This window comes from Pteronotus mesoamericanus, unplaced genomic scaffold (assembly GCF_021234165.1).
Source record: "Pteronotus mesoamericanus isolate MK-2021 breed Mesoamerican mustached bat unplaced genomic scaffold, CSHL_Meso_final contig_359, whole genome shotgun sequence".
In the NCBI taxonomy this organism is placed as follows: Eukaryota; Metazoa; Chordata; class Mammalia; order Chiroptera; family Mormoopidae; genus Pteronotus; species Pteronotus mesoamericanus.
Window position 1 is genome coordinate 38,137 of NW_026555142.1, and position 18,221 is coordinate 56,357.

The window sequence follows — 18,221 nt, forward strand, 5'->3', positions numbered from 1 at the left end:
TATCCTAGACACTAGGACCCATTTGCTCTTGAAGCCAATAGAAATTCTACCTCTGGTGCTTGCTTACTTATGGTTTTCCACTCTCTCCTATGGTCTCCATTCCAAGTGCCACATCTCCTCTCCAGGTATCTGGCAGACAGTGGGGAATGGTACATGTGAGACTTCACCCTCTCCTTGGAAAGGATGGCTTGGTCCATTCTAGGCCTAACAGTAGGACCATGTGTTATCTGTGCAACACTACCCTGCCCCCTCATGGAATTCCTCTCATAACGTCACAGTGTGGTTGTTTGGTCACAAATTTGTCTCCCTTTCTGCATTTATTCGATTTTTCCGGGTACCAAATTTTGTAGCTTGCTCCAGCAAGTTCTGGGCATGTAGAAGACATGTACCCTGCCTCGTTTTTTGTTTGTTTGTTTGTTTGTTTGTTTGTTTGTTTTTAACAGAGGTGACCAGGAGGAAAAACTCAAAAGGGCATATGTATATCCATTAAGGTCAGAGCCAAACTATGTAAAATATTGACATTTATATTCCAGTCCCTACCTCACCTATATCCCTGCTCTGTTAACAAGTTTTTTAAAAAAATCTGTATTTCTATGTGTATGCCTGCAACACGTGGCAGAACCCAGCCAGTCGTGTTGAGTTATAAATCTTTCTGCATATGAGTTCCCATTACATGTGTGAATTTGTTCCTCTTACCAACAGTGCCGGGTACAAAGATCACACATGATGCTGAGCAGCACTATTGCTCTTGATTTGAATACTTTAGTCTCTAAAGCACAGGAAAGTCCAGTATATTTAACAAGGGAGAGACAGAATGATGTAACAGGTAAAATATAACAATTAGGAGGAAAGGAAATTACCCCTTTCTCATCCCTGTTTAAAGTGGTATAACACCCTTTATCCTGCCCACTGGGAGGTCTTCATGTCTACCTCCTGGTCACCAAAGTCTCTCCCTCCTTACCACTTGTGGAGGGTCGAAGGGATCTGCGGGCTGATCTGGGAACAAGATATGACCAGGAGGGAGCAGTAGCACACACAAGCTTTGTGGGGCAAGTCTTTGTCAGGTGTGCTTGTTGGGAAAGTCAGGGGTCAGAAGGAGAGGGGCACAAGGAAACTCTCCAGGGAGTAAGGGCTCAGAGGGGGGGGCTTACCTGCCTAGGTGATGTCATAGCCCAGTAGCACACTGGCAGTCTATAGGTCCGAGAATTCCAAGGGCAGTGGCAGCTTGGGATCATATAACCACAAGGCTCTGTCTTTTCAATGGCTAACAGCTGTGGGGTGGTATTTTTCTGGGCTATGCAAAGGAGGGTGGCTCTAAATGGCTAATAATCTGATTCTGGGGCTAATTTAAAAAAATGGATGTGAGAGAATTTGAGTTTGGCATTTGCAGGCTTTTGAGTAAGGAGTCCTAGCCGGGAGTGAAGAGCAGAACAACCCAGGGCCCAGTACAAAGAGGGCTCATTTACACCCTTAGGATCACTTCCAGCACAGCCTCCCAGGTGGTTGTGAGGGCAAAGAGAAGAGTGCTTCCAACAGAAGTAGGCTTAGAGGCATGACTTCTGACTGGCATTCAATGTTGACCAAACTACCCTGGGGCCAAGCTATAAAGGATGCACGGTAAGCATCCTTCCATGGGCATGTGTCCGCAGGACAAATTTCTAGGTTAAGAACGATTGGTTAGCGGGCATATACATTTAAAACTTTAACAGATATGGTCGAATGCCCTCCAAAATCACTGTACCAATTTATCCTCCCATTACAGCATATGAGTGCCTGTGTCTGCTCACTTTCACTCACGGGCTTGCCTTGTGATGAGTGCCATGGCTGTTTTCCCCATGTTGGCAGACAGAAGGAAGGCTGATGTCTGTGAAAATCTTTTAAGTCGGTGTCCAGTTCATTCATCATTTGTGGTAGTATTTTACTGACTGCATGAGCAGAGGATGGGAACTGAGGTCAGAAGGGTGGCAGATGGGTCAAAGGGGGAGTGTCCTTAGCTGACATGGGCCATGAGCATAGGTTGAGGAGTGCAGACTAGTGATAGTGGCAGGAGCAAGGCTTTGAGCATCCAGAAAGTGGAGGCTGAGTGCACCTGAGCCACAAGGATCTGAATGTTACACAGGAGGGAGGTGGGTGGGGTGGGGTTGGTAGACAGTTAAGAAGTGCATGAGGTGAATATCCAGCAAGGAGCTCAAGTTTGGGCCAGCCTCTTTGAAAGCTGGCACCAGGGAATACTATGCTGGGGCGAGTAAGCAAGGTGACAGTCCTCAGTCTTCTTTGGTTGGTGCTGCACAGAAAGGGGCAGCTGGACTGATGGTAAGTCCATGAGACCCAGCTGCCCGGTGGTGATACTCCTGGCCTTGTTCTCATGACTGGCTGCTAGATCCTGTCCACAGGGCGGTTTCAGTCCTTGACTAGTCACATCTTTAGCTCCCTTTCACCCAAGGGACAGGTGTCTGGGTTGGTTTAATGGTGACCTGTGATGAAGTCTAGAGCCTGAAGAATATCAAGTCCATGCTCTATGTATGGGCTGGGAGCCTCCACAGGAACACATCCTTTCATTATGAACTTATTTTCACGTCTCTCTAATGGGGGGATTCTGGGCCTCCAGGTTTCTGCCACCCTGAGGCTGTGCCGCTGTCCACCCACCACCTCTGCGATAGCCCGCACTTCCACTCGATGGCGGCTTTCCTTTGATCCATGACATGCAGTTTTATTTGACCTGGGACTCATACCCTCTCATCCTAACTTTAATTTTGAAATGTAGGCATAACCAAAATGAACAGTTGTATTTAAGGTCTCTTCATTTGAAATATCTGGCCTTTTTTTAAGTGAAAACAGGAAATAAGGTATTTTAGTCGACTTCCTGCGCTTTGATAGAATATCCTGAAAGTTAAATTTTCCTTCATATCAACATTAGCCGCACTAACCTGCTAATGTCATTTTACTAATTCCAATATTTAAACATTGCCCTGTATTTCCATCTGAAATGAGCCATTTTCCAACGCACACTTTACTGCAGACCAGCAAACTTGGCCAGAGGTAAGGTAGGAGTGTGCAAAGAGGGTGGAGCCACAGCAGCTCTCCCTGAGGAGAGGGGTGGTAGGATACAGGGGCACTTCTGTTTTTTTTTTTTTTAAATTGACAGTGAGAAACACTGTTTGGTGATTATTTGGGTTAGTTTCAAGAGAATCTACTTCTAGACTTCAGCTGAAACAAACATATACAAGTTACTTACTTATTTATTTATTTTTGCCTGTTGGTTACCTACTTCCGTTGCCATTATAATTTGAGTGTCTCTTACTAAAATTCTTCCAGTAACCAGTTTCCTAACCCCTACTTTGGCCTCTCTCTTTCTTCACTTGGCAGTCAGTTAGACAGTGTCTCTCAGTTTTAATACGCCAGCACTTTAGGAAATCTGACTTCATGTTCTGGCCCTCACCTACAGTTCCATTCTCAAAACAAGAGTGGAACACATTCAGTGTATTGACGTGACACCAGAATTGATTCACCTCCCTTCCATAGACTGGAGGAGAGTAGGTTTGAGTTGAACACAATAGGATCTCCCTCACCCCCAATTTGAGTTTTGTCCTCATCTTGAAAACTGAAAAAACACAACAAAAATGACTTGTCAGAGGCTCCTGGTAAAGCAGCGCGGACGAGGTAGCAGGCAGATATTGAGAGGCCACATGTCCCAGAAAGAGACCTTCACACTGCATGAACCTGTGTTGACTCAAACTGCCCTTCCTCCCATCTCTCCTACGGCCAGCATATCCACCACCAAAGCCTGACCCCATAGAGCCCTGGATGAAGGAACTACAGGACTGCATGGAAACGGAACAACAATTGCAATGGCTCGACTTCAAGACAGGTAGGTGAGGGTTCATGTGATGCTCGGGAAGAAACTGAAGAAATTTTTGCGCTTACTCCCAGAGTAAAGAGGTGTCGGATGTCACTTGGAAGTTCTTATCTTCCCACTAGCTGTTGAGTATAACTCTTCTCAGTCCCTACCTCTCCATTCCCTTTGGAACATGGTGACATCTGCAATTTCTATTCGCACTCTTGATTTTGATGTTGGGAGAGAAAATGTGTCAAAGCAGATCAAAGCAGGAAAAAAACAACAACAAACTAACTGGAGAGTATGTATCCACTTTCTGTTTCTTCAGATGGAAATGCACTTCTTGATCCCAGTTTACCAGAAGACTCGGAACAGCCGAAAGATCAGCTGGGAAATCCCGCCGAGCAGCTATCCAGAGAGCACCCATTGCCTGTCTGTGATCGGAACCCCTTTCCAGAAGAAAGAGCTGAGAGATACAACCAGGAAGAACCTCTCAGCCCCGGGGCCCATGAGCAAAACCGTGCCCAAGAGAACCCACACCAATGTACTCACTGTGGGAAAGAATTTATTTCCAATAAGGTACTTAATGGGCACCTGAAAATTCATTCGGGAGATCTTCCTCATGAGTGCCTTGAGTGTGGGAAAAGATTCCTTCGTAAGTCCAACTTACAAAGGCATCTTCGAGTTCACACAAGGGAGACACCCTATAAATGCAATGCATGTGAGAAGCAATTCAGTCAGCTGTCACACCTCACAGAACACCAGAAAACCTTTTCTGGTCAAGAAGTATACACTTGCCCTGAGTGTAGGGAGCGTTTTTGCAATAGAAAAGGTTTTGCAAACCATCTAAAAATCCACACAAATGGAAGACCTTATAAATGTCATAGTTGTGGAAAAACATTTAGTCGACAAAGAGACCTTAGTGTGCACCACATGGCACACACTGAAGAGAGACCATTCATGTGTGAGTATTGTGGGAAAAGCTATAGACATAAATCAAGCCTTGTTTTTCATTTAAGAACCCATTCAGGGGAGAAGCCATAGAAGTGCACTCATTGTTTTACAAGCTTCATAAAGAAAGCATGCTTTAATATGCACCAAGCTGCTCACTTCAGAGAAAATCCTTTGAGCATTTGTTGAGGAAAACAGTCTCTACACCAATTTACACAGATCTGTCAAAGCTTTAACCTGCATTAGGTTGTCTTGGAAGAACAGTTTTGTTTGAGCTTATTCTTAAGAACAGCTTTGTGGTGTTTGCTGTGCTTAAAAATCCATCTTCCAAGGCAAATAAATTCTAGAGTATTCACTGACTATTGCCTCTGTCCCAGACATCATTCTTTCTGCGTAGGCAAGTCTTGTTTAATCCTTACCATGAAAATGTCTTTGTCCCAGGCCAACGACAGCACAGGTGTTAGTAAGGAACATATAATGTCGGCATTCCTTTCAGGTCTAGGGTCCGTAATCCAATAGACGGGGATGTACCCAGTTGACCTGTATCGCTATGCAATATTTTGGTCCTGTGGAAATGCTGTTCCTGTTTGATTGTCCCTGACTAGTAGTTGGAGCAACATGCAGATGATTCCCTGACAGTGCCAACGAGCAGTTCCCTTGACTCCCTCTTACGCCACATGTCAGAATCTCCTGTGCACCAAGGGCGTGTTTATACATCATTTGAGCCTTGAACGCAGCCCAGTTTTGAAATGTGGAGCACTTCCAAAAGACAGGGACAAGGGGAAATGCCCAACTCATAAAGTATACTGCGAGGGGCAGAGAACAGTACCTGCCACGCAGGTACTAGGAAGAATGAGTGGATTATTTAAACGTGGTGACCCTACCTGAAGTGAACTTCCAGGGAGTACTATATTTTCTTTTTGTTCTTTGAAATGATGAAAGCCTTGAAGGCCACAAACTTTAAGTGTAGCCTTGGTCACATCCCACAAAACTTACGCAATGTTCTTACTTGTTATTTTGCCATTGTTTGTTATTGCAGTTTTTATTTTATTTCCTTTGTGCCCCAGGAGTTGGACATTGTAGATATTTTTTTCCTGTCAAGTTTTGGTTATAATGCAAAGTTGTTAATAAATGTGGTTCATCCTAGTTTTGCTTTGAAGTTTATGTACATGTTCTTGAAGATGCATGTCCTATGACCGTAGAGACTAACGGTTCCATTTGTAGGAGAAGAATGGTTGTGTCATCAGTTTGTAGCTACTCACCTTCTCTAAAAACCACCAAAATGTACGACAAACATCTTTTCCCACTCCTTGGCTTGTGGTTTCGCTCACTTATTGGTGTCCCCGATGAAGAGAATTTCCCAGGTGTTACATAGCTCAACTTATCGTTTCCTTCCCCTCTACTAGTAGTGCTGTTTGAATCCTGGTGAAGAAATTTTTTGTCTACCCCAAGATCATGAACATACTTTCTACATTCTCATTTTAAAGTTGTATTATTTTACCTTACGCATTCAGATCACATTTCACCTGGAGTTGATTTCTTTTACAAATGGTATGAGGTAAGGTTCAAGGAAACACTTGATACTTTGTCCTCGGCCCTTGGGTCTTAGCCAAAATTGAGATGGTAAGAGAATGTTTTTACCAGCCTGTACATGGAATCAAGCAATTGTGTTATGAACAGGATCCCAGGCGAAGGGATATCTCATACAGAGGTCTGAGGAGAGGGGCACGGAGTGGCTGGAGGGAAAGCTAGAGTGTTAGGCAGGGGCCAGGTAATGAATGGAGGGTCTAGTAATCCACTTGATGGAGTTGGAACCTCACCCCACAGTCAATGGGAAACCACCACTCTAGTTGAGAAGTACTGGTGAGATGTGCGTTTTAGAAAGCTGACTCTGGCTCCTGGATGGGGATTAGGGAAGACAAGATGGGAGACGGGAAGACCAGTGAGGAGGCTGCTGCAGATGAGAGAGAAAGTGGGTTGAGGTAAGGGCAGTGGTGTGCAGATGGAACAGAAGGGAAGGATTATTTGAAGGGAATGTGGAGGCAGAATCCATCCACAGGCTCCAATGACTGACTGGATATGGGGAATGTGACAGCCAGATCTGTGTCCTGAGCACCTGGAGTCAGGAGACTAGGGGAGCAGGCCGTGAAAAGGGAATGAGGACCTTCTTAGCCGATAGATCCATGGTCACCCGTTTAAAATCATAGAAGTTTCACTCCTGTCATCCTATTCACTCTCTTCTAGACTGTCTCCCACCCACAGCAATTCGCTCCTTTAATAACCTTTGGGGGCCTATTATGTTCCAGATAACGCTTTAGGTACTGGGGATGGCAGAGTCCCAGTGCTCGGGAAAGATCACAGGTTAGTCAGACAAGACTAAAAGTTAAGCAGAAAAATTCTACACCAAGATGGTAAGTTCAGTAACAAACAAATACGTTGGAGGAAGCTGGTCAAAAGGTACAAACTTCCAGTTGTAAGATTAATAAGTACTAGGGAAGCAATGTACAACGTGATGTCTTTAGTTATCACTGCTGTATGATATCAACATACAGGAAAGTTGTTAAGAGAGTGTATCCTCTGAGTCCTCATCACAAGGAAACATTTTTTTTTCTTTTCCGTATGTTCTTTCTTTTTATTGTGTCTCTATGAGATGACAGATGTTAGCTGAACTTATTGTGGTCATCATTTCACAATATATATAAATCAAATCATCATGCTGTACACCTTGAGCTTAGAGAGTGACGTGTGTCAATTATTTCTCAATAAAACTGGGAAATAGAAAGAAAGAGAAACTTTAAAAAATCAAAGATTAGTCATTACCCTACAATACAGGAATGCCCCCTCTGGCTTGTTATCCACAAGAATCAAAATCAGCATCTCCAGGAGATATTAATGTTCACCTCAATGTTCACGGCAGCATTATTCTCATGAGGCAAGCTGTGGAAACTATCCAAATGTCTGTCAGCAGATGAATGGATAAAGAAAATGTGGTATATACATTCAATGGAATAGTATTCAGCATTAAAAAAAAAAGACAAGGAAATTCCGCAATATGCAACAACATGGATGAACCTTGAAGACATAATGCTAAGTGGAATAGGCCAGTCACAGAAGGACAAATACTACATCTTTCCATTTACACGAGGAATCTAAAACAGTCAAACCCTTTAGGATCAGAGTAGAATGGTGGTTACTAAGGGAGGGAGAAATGGGGTGTTGCTACTCAGTGGGATTCAAGATTCAAAACACACAACTATCCTGTAAAATCTTACAAACTGCATTTAAGGAGGATGATCAATAAGCATTGCCGAAGTGAACAAATGAACACATTTTTAGAAGGAGAGAACAAAGACTGAGATGTTGTTTACTGGTACCTGAGGGTCTACTAGGGGTGGTAGAATGGTTGGATCAGCAATGTCCAAGTGTTTGCTGGATAGACCCAGACACTCTGTTTTATATGTACTCTGAGGAAACCACGATTGGGTTCTTGGGTTCTTGGGTTCATGAAATGGGTGTCAAGAAGCAACAGTTTCTTCTTTCTCGGAAGACCCTACACAGTGACCGCATATTAACATTCAAAGGGAAAAAACCCTGACAGTGGGGAATGAAATACTTGCGGCTTTTGATCTGTGTGTTTTTTTTCACTCTATGTAACCCATAGACATATGGGCAAGACAATGAGAGTTTCTTGACCTCCTTTTCTAGGCTCCATACTGTTAACAACGTCTATTATTATTTTTTCAGTGCTTACACTATATCACAAGTATTACTAAGTATTTGACATATTTCATCTCATCCTCACAATCGCCATATGAGGTAAGAACCGTTCCTTTTTTTCTTTTTTAATATACTTTAGAAACGAGGGAACTGAGGCTCGGAGAGGTTTAAAATATTGCCCAAGGTCACACAACTAACTGTGACTCAAACTGCAAAGCTTGACTCTAAGCCCTGACACCCTTTGTTCCTTTCTTCTTCTTCTTCTTTTTTTAATTAATGAAGTGAGTGCTTACATTTCAAAAATGAATAAACTGAATCAGATAATATTTAAATAGGCAGGCACTAGTTAAAACACTCTATTACATTTGAAGAACATTTTCTTAGCATTAAGAACATTCTGTTATCATACTTTACTGCTTAGAAGAAAGAAACCCAGCATATATACTTATATAAAAATAACATTCTTTCCTCCTGTCAACCTTGTGATACAGGTCTTCAATTTCAGTTTTACAAGTGGCAAAATAGGTACAAATATTAGCCTTTTTGGTCCACACGGTAGAGCCAAACTGCTGCTTATGAATGACCTGATTGTAAAATAGTGACACACCACCCAGTGTTAAGGGTCATGATTCAGAGAGGTTTTCTGAGATAATTCTTTAATTACAACTCAGAGAAGAAATGTTCATAAATTTATAGGTTTAAAAACTTATAAACTCTTATAGAAAAATAAGAATTTTCCCTCCAAATGAGAGACTTAAAAACTATGCAAATCTGCTGCATGTAATTTAAAATGAAAAAAAAGATAAGTTATAACTAATGTTTAAGTATAATCACGGTACTAAAGTTTGATACTTACATTATATTCAAAGCCGTTGAATGAATACTGTCAACCTTTTCCTTTTTGTTTATTCTTCTGGCTGAGAACTGAAGAAGGGACAGAGGCTTGGAGTGACTGAAAAATCCTTCTCATGGCTTCTTGTGACCACTTGTAAAGGGTAAGGTCTTCTTCTCTGGAGTCCAAAGACAAAAGTCTCTGATTCGAAATCAAAATCCATCTGCTGTTCTGCTAGCCACAGCTCGAATATTGCCACAAACCTTTAATGGAGGATTTCCCAGGATGAGTTTGCAAATGGCAGTTCTTGCCATCTTGATGTTTTGGAAAGATCCAAGGATGTGAACTTTCACATCAGCTAAAGCTCTCCGCATCCGTGTCACATTCTCTATGGTGAACTTGGTTTTCCCTCCTTTGCCAGTGATTCTTCCTATTGCCCTCGACAGGTGGTCTCCCTTTAGGGGCTTCACATCTGTCATTTCAAAAGACTCTAAGAAGAGGTCATCCAACCTAATGAGGGCAAGTGCATCCTCCACCTGAAACCGGAGAATAAAGGCTTCCACCAAATCAGCCGCTTTTGTCAGAGTGCTAACATCCTTGGTTTCTTTGCAGGTCTTGATGTCTACACTCCTCGATTTCAAGTTAAAGTGTATCTGAAGTCCCAAATGTTCTACAGTAGGAGTAAATATCTTCAACCAGTTCTTTTAATGGTGTGTATCTGTTAGCTGGGACTGGAATTTTCCTTGTTTCTTCTTTCCCACCCAGGATCCCGTACCCGGAGAGGGGGAGGAAAGACGGGCCTCTTGGCGGGCCGGGCCTCCTCCGTGTCCATGCGACCCGCATCCCCCGCCCTCCCCAGCCCTCCCCAGCCGCAGACAGCTCTTCAGCCTGACGTTTCTTCGCTCGCCGGCTACGCTTGCGAGTGACCTGGGTGAAACTGTCCTCGGCCCCAGAGATCCATCTGTTCCTTTCTGAAAACAGATTTTTTGTTCCAGCCTGAAACTGAATACTACAGGTCCATAAACCCTAAATCAAACCACTGGGGCAAGATGTGTAGCTGTAGCATACAGGCTTTTCCAATAATAGCAAAGTAATACATAGCACCTTCAGTGGGACGTGGGGCACTATCCCATAACAAAACCATCAATATTAATGCAGACAATGCATGAACAATCTCCCATTAATTATGGGATAATTAAACTTTACAGATATCCTCACATCCTTTCTGATCAAGTTTTGCTCCTCAATTTTTGCAGCAAACTTAAGAAGAACAATCTGCTTTTGAATAGCTTTTTCTGCTTCACAGCTGTATATGAGGGAATGTAGACTTTTTTGAGATTGCACCCCAAAGAAAAACATGGATCATCTCTACAGCCCTCAGCCATTGTCCTGGCCATGTCACTGGTAGATTTTACCCAGAAAAAAAAAGTACATGATTTTTTTAAAATCATTCTTAATGTGTAATTTTTAAAAATTTCATTCTCATGGGTAATCATATCTTCAAATAACCTTAAGGCAACCAAGAGATCTTGTTGTTATGCTGAACACAAGCTACAGTAATGTCTCATGTCTGATCACTAAGGACAAAGTACTCAGCATCTCACGTATGCCACATTTATTGAGGTCTGCTGTGTGCCAGAAACTATGCCAGAGGGGTTACAGAGATGCTACATAGATGAGTAAGTGGTAGCCCCTTCCCTCTGGCTTCCTATGGGGAACATGAAGACTTGACGACCGGGATCAGATTCTATCCTTCTGGTCCCTCGAGATATGAACATTGGTATAAGCCAGTCACACCCTGATTTGACAGGGAAGAAGCAGCTGGCTGTAGTCTAAGGCCCATCCTGACATCAAGATCATCACACTGCTGTAACAACTGGCATGGAAGTCTACGTCTTGCTCTCTACACTTTAAGATCAAACCCTAGCTCAGGGCCTGGCGTGTATTGATGCTTGATCAATTATACGATCAGTAAATATACACTGGGCACGTGCACTCAATACTACCCATTAACCACACTTTATTCCTGTAATACGTATACTTTCCCATAATATGAGACTGTATCTCCAAATTATTACTATACCAGTTAAAGTTTTAATCACACAGATTTGTATATGCATTAATTGAAAGTTAGGAAACACGGACAAACAGTCCATGCCTCTTACTTCTCTGAGAAGATAAAGGCCACTGGACAGGAGCTCCTGTATCAACCTCCTGGCACCTGTCCTGGCTTTCTCTGCCCCCACTCCTAAAATAATAGAGGAACATTCAAGGCTTCGGCCTAGGCCAAGACTCCTCCTCTGCGCACATGCTACCATTCCCTCCTGCCTCCATGAGGACATTGCTCCTACGGTATTGTTTCTCTTCCTCCTACATCAATAATTTTTCTCTCTCTCTCTCTAATGAGACAATATACAAGCATCCACCTTGATCTCCAATCTTCTAAAAAATAACTAGATAAATAAATCTCCCTTGACCTGTCTCTCTTCTATTCTCATTTCCTTGCTAGCCCGACAAGAAAGTGTTGAAAGAATCACTGGCACTCATTTTCTTATCTCCCATTCTCTCTGCTCAGGCTTTTAACCACACCATCCTCATGAAATGGCTTTTAGGATTACCAGTAACCACCAGGTCGCCAGATACACTGGCCCATTTTATGTGCTGTCACCGCCCAACCTCTTAGCACTTGACCCACTTTAATTGCTCCATGCTTCTTGAAATACTTTCTTGCTTGTCCTCTGTATCACCATCTTCTCCTGGAGAGGCTCCTCCTCAGCCTCCTTTGCGAGAGCTTTCCCCATTGGCTATACACTAGAGTGTTCCATGGCTCAGTCCCTGAACTTCTTATCCACTGGCACATCAGTCCTAAGGCTCTGGGATTGGTATAAATGCCAATAACTCTCATTTTCATAAATACACAGAGTTACAGACATGGATGTCCCATAGGTATCTCAAGCCTAACATTTCTAAAATGTAACATGTCCTGAATTTCCCACAAACATCTCTTTCCCCCAGTGTTCTCCATCTCAGAAAATCGCAACTTTGTTCACCCAGTGGCTCAACCCAAACCCCCCTGGCATAACGCTTAACTCCTCAATTTTCCACCACATCTCTCATCCAGTCCTTCAGAAAATCTTATCAGTACCTTCCAAACACACCTGCAATCCCAGCATGTCTCACTGTCTCAGTCCCACCACTCTAGCCCAACCCACTTTCGTTTAATAGCTTCAATGTGACAAAAGTCTTGTAGCTCGCCTGGTTCCTTCCCTCTTTTCTCAGCAGCATCCGTTCTTCACATAGCAGCCAATCTTTTTTTAAGATGCACGAAATTTCTCTCTCTTTTGTTTAAAATCTTCTAATGGGCGTTTCTCTGCATTTCAGAAAAATCCAAACTCCCTGCCCTAATCTACAGGGCTATACAAAATGTCTCCCCTCGTGTTCTCATCACCTGCTTCTCTCTCTCTGTCTCACCATGCTCCAGCATCTCAGATCTCCTTCTGTACCTCAAACACACAGTCTCTTTTAGACTCCTTAAACTCTAACTCTGATGTCAAAACTACATCCTGCCTGGATCCAAGAGCTCTACCTTGAGACACTCAGACACCAGAGAAGAAGCCATCCATGAGGACTGAAGAGCAGCAGACTGAGGACAGCTCCTCTGAGTAGGGAGCTGCAAGGGAATAAACACAAGGAAAGCCTGGAGCTCAACTTTCACATTTCTTGACGAGTGCTTACCGTCTACCTGGGCAAGGGTAGCTTTGGGTTCATGTTGGGTAGGTAGGTGGAAAATCAGATGTCGGCAGAGATGACACGCAGTTGGAAAAGAAGGCAGTGGAGACAGATAACTCTTTCCAGATGCCTGCCTGCAAAGGGAAAGAGGGCGACTGAAGAAAAAGCAATCTTGCAGGGTATGAGTTGTTTACTCTGGGCTCAGATTTGGAGACTTTAAATACTGATCAATATTAGCCCTTTAAGAAAGAGAACCTGAAGACAAAGGAAGAGACGAGACAATCAACAGTGTGGAAAAAAAAAAAACAAACCCAACTTTCTGAGCAACAAAGGGAATGGCGTCTGAAACAGGTGTGAAGGGTTGGCCTTAGGAAAAGGCCACTTTTATTCCAAGGACAGGGGAGGAGGATATGGCAGGTGGATATGATATATTTGCAGGTTTTGTTGTTAAAACAAACAAACAAAGAAATGAAAACCAAGAAATTAACAATAGCCCTGGGGAAAAAAAAATGAAAAGCCATCCAACTCCACCTTCCAAGGAGAGACAGGCCAAAAAGGATTTGTAGTCATTTATAATCTTCATGGAATATACAATTCTTATGTTGTTTGAAAAATACACTTTATTACTTTTTAAAAAGATTTTATTTATCTATTTATTTTTAGAGAGAGGAGAAGGGAAGGAGAGAAACATCAATGTGTGGTTGCCTCTCGCTCGCCCCTCCACCGGGGACCCGGCCCGCAACCCAGGCATGTGCCCCGACTGGGGATTGAACGGGCGACTCTTCAGTTTGCCGGCCGACTGGCACTCAGTCCACTGAGCCACACCAGCCAGGGTAGCACTTTGTTTTTTAGAGCAGGTTTAGGTTCATAGCAAAATTAAGCACAAGGTACGGATTTTCCGTATGCCCTGGCCCCACACACACAGCCTCCCCTGTTGTCAACACCCCTCCCCCTGCCCAAGTGGTACATTTGTTACAGCTGAAGAACCTACATTGACACATCATTATCACTCAGATTCCCTAGTTTACATTTCTGTTCACTCTGGGTGTCGTAAATCCCATGAGTTTGGACAAAAGTACAATGACAGGTATCCACTATTATAATATCATAAAGAATTGATTCACAGCCCTAAAAAATCCTCTGTGCTCTACAATTATTCTTATTTTAAACTGTGCAGGAGCACAACAAGTTAAAGAAAGTTTCCAATTCCTTATATAAAACTGAAAGAAAAGTGATTGCAAAAACTGACAAAATAAGCATAAAGAGAGACAACTGTAGACCAATTCTACTTACGAATATACCCGCCCCGAAAAATCTGAATAAAAAATAAGGAAATAAATTCAGTAGTACATTAGAAGAATTACACATCACTTCTTCAAAGTAACAAGAGCTCAACATTAAGAAACCAATTCATATTTTCTCCATATTCGTAATTCAAAGGCAAAAAAACCCAAACAAACAATGTGAGAATCTTGAGGTTGTTGAAGAAACATTTGAAAACTCTATCATGCCTTCATTTTAAAAATCACACCTTTACCAATCAGGTTTTTCAAACACAAATGTCAGTGTCCTGCATTCCCAATAAAACAAGAACCAAGTAAGGACTATAATGAGTCCTTTTGTATTTTAAGATGCTCATTTTTAAACATTTTAACATTTATGAAATAAAGATGATAAGCATGCATGCTCTAGATTTCCATTATTAAGTTAATGATGTGCATTAAAGTTGATGGTCGTCTTAGAATTGAGGAAATCCTGTTTTGAAACGGTCAATCAATGTGAGATAGGCAGAAATAATGTATTTTGTAGATTCTAAAATCTGCTCTTAAGATTCTGAAGTCATAATATTTCTTATTATACTTGTCAAAATTGACCAAAGAGAAGTTATGGTGCATACATGCAATGGAGTATTACCCGGACATAAAAAGAAACGAAATCTTACCATCTGTGACACCATCGGTGGACCCAGAGGATATTATGCTAAGTGAAAGAAGTGAGACAGAGAAAGGCAAAGACCATATGATTTCGCTTGTATGCGGACTATATAGAACAAAATAAATGAACAAACAAAATTGAAACAGACTCATAGGTTCAGAGGTCAGACTGATGGTTGCCAAAGGGGAGAGGGGTCGGGGGGATGGGTGAAAAAGGTGAGTGGACTAACAAGTACAAGTTGGTAGTCACAAAACAGCCGTGGGAAGGTGAAGTCCGGCATAGGGAATATAGTCAATAATATTGTAATAAGTATGTACAGTGCCAGGTGGGTACTTAAAATAGAGTATATGATGGTCTAACAACTATGCTGCACATCTGAAGATAGTAGAAAATAATATTGAATGTAAACTGTAACTGAAAAATAAAATTTGAAAGAAAAGATGTGGTACATACGCATATCCAATGGAATAGTACTCTGCTGTTTTGTCAACCAAGTCTCTTCTTCATCACCTCTATATAGTCTCTTTTTGAGGCTCTCAGCTGGAACTCATTCATGTTATAAATAAGCCATCGAGAACCCGAGGGCACCATCTCAGGGCCTTTCCTAAATGCCAGGCTGTCATTTCTGGCCTCATGTTTCCTCCTCCTGTTTGTGTGGGGCACTGCTAGTATGTCTCCATCCCACAGCTCCAGATAGAATGCGGGGCCAGGTGCCATTCTGCCTTGGGATTCCCAACCTCTCTTGGATCTCCGTTCATGTTTCCTATCCTGATACTCTTTGCTTACTTTCCAAGTCTCTCAACACTTTGCTTTTTCCCTCCAGTGACACTGCATACAGTTATACAGTGGGAAGAAGCTCCTGAGAGAGACTGGTGGTTGAGGTGCATGTGATCGGAACCACAGAGCCACCGGAACGGAGTCAGGCACATTTGAGCAGGCTAGGAGCTTGGGTGGAGGAATGAAGCAAGAGGGCAAGGGTGGCAGGCAAGCAGGTCCAAAAGCCTGCAAAGTATCTCTTAGGAGCTCTGCCAGGGGAAAATGGACAAAAATCCAGTGGGAGGGAGTAAAGCAGGGAGAGAGGCAGCATCCACAACACTAAGCTTTCCAGGAAGAAAGGAAGCGAATTCTATGTTTAAAGTATTTCAAATGTAAAAGTTGGAGGATGAATTAAAAATAAAAGTTGAGGGATAAGGTAAACACAGAACACTGTACTTGCATTGGTAAATTCTCAGAGGGGCATAGAGGAACATTTCTGGAAACTGCTTTACATGCATATGCATGGTGTTTGAATAAATAAATTAACGGATGGTGGGATGGTGGGAGCAAGGTTTCTTCTCACTGTTGGTGAGGGACATTATAATTAAGCAAGAAGGGGCAGCTAGGGTGATTCGTGTGGTAATGGATTAGAGTTGAGACACCAGTATAAAGTCATGTTTATCTTAATATAGGCACAGATGTATAGATGTAGAAATATTTCTAGATACGTGTGTGTACATGTTTCATTAGTTTCCTATTGCTGCTGTAACAAATGACCACAAACTTAGTGGCTTAAAACAAAAAGAAAATATATATATAATATTTTTTTTTTCTCTTAGTGTTATGAAGGTCAAAAGTCTAAACTCAAGTTGTTAGGAGAGCTGTGTTCCTGCTGGAGGCTTCAGGTAAGAATCTGTTTGTTTCCTGGCCTTTTTTAGCTTCAGCGGCCACCTGCATTCCTTGGTTCATGACTTCTTGCATCTCTCCGATTTCTTGCTTCCACAGTAATATCTGCTATGACTCACTCTGCTTCTCCTGTCCATCTTTAATAAGGACTTGCAGTGAGTTCAGGGTTTTTTGGGGGGGAGGGGAGAGGTTTCATCAAAGAAGAGACAGGACCATGAGAGGCAGTAGTAGCACCCTAGCTGTCTTTGGGCAGTGCTTGTATGAGAAGGGGAGTCTCCCCCAGCAAGAGACTTTCCAGAGACAGAAGCATGGGGCTGCCACCCAGATGCAGAACAGGGCAAAATGATTCCCAGGGAAGAAGGGGAAGTCAGAGAGGGGGCTTATGTTCCTAGGCGACAACATTCAGCGGCTTAGTGAGGAGCCTCTGGGTCATCTAGCTCCAAGGGGCAGCAGCAGTTTAGGGTCTTTTGTAGCCCCAGAATTTGACTTATTTGTGATTAGTAGACGTTGGGTAAATTTTTGTGGAGTATGTAAAGTAGGTAGGTTCTAAATGACTTCAAAAAATATGGGAGGAGGCTGTATTTAAATCAGTATGATGTATGAGAATTTGAGTTTGGCAACAGTGGGCTTTGGGCTAACGGTCCTAGCCTGCTCTGAAGGAGTAAACAACACACGGGCTCATCGCGACGGCCTCTTCTCCCAAGTCTCCCAAGGAATTGACCCTCCGGAGTTCCGTCCACTGGCTTTTCAGATGAAAACTCCGCTTCCCTTTAGGGCTGGATGGCTTCTCCCCAAACTCTCACAAATGAACGTGCCCTCACAGGGCCCCTGGATAAAGAGCCGTGCAGAAAGAGGCAAGGGGTGCCATGAAAACAGGGCACTAGTGTAACAGCAAGGGGGACAAGTCCTGAACCATCTAAAGCCAGTGAAGTTGTCCTGCTTCTGGAAGGGAAGCCGAGAACCCCACTCCCTGAGCCACAGGGACTCCACGCCCTTGCAACACTCAGGGAATTGCCATTTTGGTGCCCACAGCTCACTGGGTGCAGTGCCCAGCGCAGGCACATGGCCATGCAGTGGACCTCATCTCTGAGACCCACCGAGGCAAAGCACCTGAGCCGTTTGTGCTGGGCCAGAGCTGGGATCCTTGGTCTGGACTTGGCGCTGCTGGCCCCCAGCTGGTGGACGCCACCCATCCTCACAAAGGGCCAGAGCACCATAGCGCCATCACAGGTGGATGTGGCTGGGTTTCAGACCCACCAGGTGCCCCCGGGAGCCCGATGACAGCTCTCAGAGGAGAAGAGCTTCTGATTCGGCTTCCAGGAGGTCAGCGGTCCCTGGAGAAACCCTTTGATGGCTCCTGGAGCTTTGCCATGGGTGGGTGGCTTTGGCCTGAGATGCACGCCGTGAAGCAGATCCTGGACCTGCTGGTGTTGAAACAGTTCCCCACCACCCTGTCCCAGGGAGTCCACAGCAGTGTGCAGAGCTGCCAAGAAGCTGCAGCCCTTAGAGTACAGGCAGAGAGAGCTTGTGAGACTGAGGGAATGGGTGAGTGAGAGAGAG

At 43.4% G+C, this 18,221-nt stretch overlaps 1 pseudogene; it reads right to left on the reverse strand.

Moving 5' to 3' along the window:
* Window positions 1–9,521: 9,521 nt before the first annotated feature.
* On the reverse strand, window positions 9,522–17,878 carry LOC129073210 (RNA-binding protein PNO1-like; annotated as a pseudogene).
* Window positions 17,879–18,221: the final 343 nt, after the last annotated feature.